This window comes from Orycteropus afer, unplaced genomic scaffold (genome assembly GCF_000298275.1).
Source record: "Orycteropus afer afer isolate SDZICR_OR568_19922 unplaced genomic scaffold, OryAfe1.0 scaffold00657, whole genome shotgun sequence".
Classification (NCBI taxonomy): Eukaryota; Metazoa; Chordata; class Mammalia; order Tubulidentata; family Orycteropodidae; genus Orycteropus; species Orycteropus afer.
This window is the reverse complement of record NW_006922244.1, coordinates 894,186-896,473: the sequence shown is the minus strand read 5'-3', so window position 1 is coordinate 896,473 and position 2,288 is coordinate 894,186.

Sequence of the window (2,288 nt, the reverse complement as noted above, 5' to 3'; positions counted from 1 at the left end):
TGGTAGCACAGTGTCTAAGGCACTTGACTGCTAACCAGAAGGCTGGTGGTTCAAACCCACCAGCCACTCCTCGGAAGGAAGGTTGGGCAATCTACTTCCACAGTGATATTACCTCAGAAATCCAAAGAAGGGTTGCTATGAGTCAGGTCCTACTCGATGGCACATAACAACAACAATATATGCCATAAATAGACTAACAAGCTTAATCCAAACTGCACAAACAGCAGGTCAACTAAATGAATGGGATCTTCTCAATTTGTAGGTTACTGGGGTGAGGAGGGAAGGAGAGGGATTAATTCCAGGCTAGTTGGGGGCCACATGCTGAGGTAGGTAAAGAGAGGGATGGTATAGAAAGAGTCTGTGACCACCATGATAACATTAGGAGAAGGGAGGACACCAAATTGTGCACATAAGACATAGATGACAGATGCTAATACCAATCAGTTCATCCACAATACTGCATTACCATTAATACCAAACACCAGACTACAGATAAATACATAAACATTTGAGAAGATCAGGTGGGGGTCAGTGAACAGGATTATACTCCAGACCAAAGATAGATTCAGTGAAGGCTAATCTTGCACAAATACCAGTGATACAAAATACCCTCAATCCTTACAGAAAAAACAGAAGGCAGACATAGAGCAATCCCTCACAGACAGCAAGACATTGTGGGGGAGAGAGCCAACGGATCTACAGACTCAGGACCATGGGACTGAGGGACAGCAGACTCAATTAGCAAACCAAAATACATAAAACTCGTGTTTCTCATCTTACATTAGTGTAGCTACTGGGGTCTTAAAAGTTTTTAAGTGGTCATCTAAAATGCAGCCAATGGTCTCCTATCATTGGAAGTGAAGTAGAATGAAAAACAAAACAAAACAACAACAACAACAAAAAAAAAAACAAGGGCATTTGGAAGCAATCAGCCCTAGGCCATGATGGCCCTCAAGACCAGAAGAATTAGATGGTGCCCAGCTACCAATGCCAACCACTCAGGAAAGGATCAAATCTGGAGATCCTGGATAGAGTGGGAGGAAAAACGTGGAACAAAATCTCAAAACAAAGTAATGACCAGAATTATTGGTTAGATGGAATCTGCTGAGACCCCCAATACTATAGCCTTGGATACATTTAGGCCCTGGAATAAAACTCACTCCCATGGGCTGGCTCTCAACCCCAATAGTAAACAAAATGTACATGCAGACCATGCAACCCAGAGTGATGCACCTATATACTGTGTGGAGATGCATCCCTTGGAGCAATTAACCATGGGGCACCAGAGGGGCAACATTTGCACAGTGAAAATGCAGGACACACAGGAGTGCATAACTATTAGGGGCACGGGGGGGGGCAGTTATTAGAAGGGAGGGGAGGAAGCTGGGTTAGGGTGACGGATGGTAAATGGTGAGTGAAGCTAAATGTACATGAAATGTTGAATGTGAAATAAACTCTGCTCTGTAAACTTGGACCTAAAGCACAACAAACAAACAAACAAATAAATAAATAAAAATTAAATTTGTATGTGATTCCAAAGACTTCTCCAAACGATTCAAGAGAGAATCTACAGTTTTGAGAAAAATAGTTAGCAATGACATACCTGACTAGGGACTTATTTCTAGAATGTATAGAAAACTCCAACACCTCAACAACAAAAAGATAAATAATCCAATTTAAAAATGGGCAGAAGACATGAACAGACACTTCACCAAAGAGGATATTCAGGCAGCTAAAAAATATATGAAGAAATGCTCATGATCATTAGCTGTTAGAGAAATGCAAATCAAAACAACAATGAGATACCATCTTGTCCCAGCACTAGTAACAAAGTTCAACAAGACAGAAAATAACAAATGCTGGCGAGGATGCAGAGAGATTAGGGCTCTCATACACTGCTGCTGGGACTGTAAAATGCTACAACCACTGTGGAAAGCAGTATGGCGATTCCTTAAAAAGTTGTAATTAGAAATACCATTTGACCCAACCATTCCATTACTAGGTATATATCCTAAAGAAGTGAGAGCCATGACATGAACAGACATACTCACACCCATGTTCATCCCAGCACTGTTTACAATAGCCAAAAGATGGAAACAACCTAGGTTTCCATCAACTGAAGAATGGAAAAACAAACTACAGAACATACACACAATGGAATACTATGCTACTCTAAAGAATTATGTAAAATTGGCAAAACACTGCATAATGTGGATGAACTTGGAGAACATTGTAGTGAATGAAATAAATCAATCACAGAAGGTCAAATATTGTATTAGTCCATTATT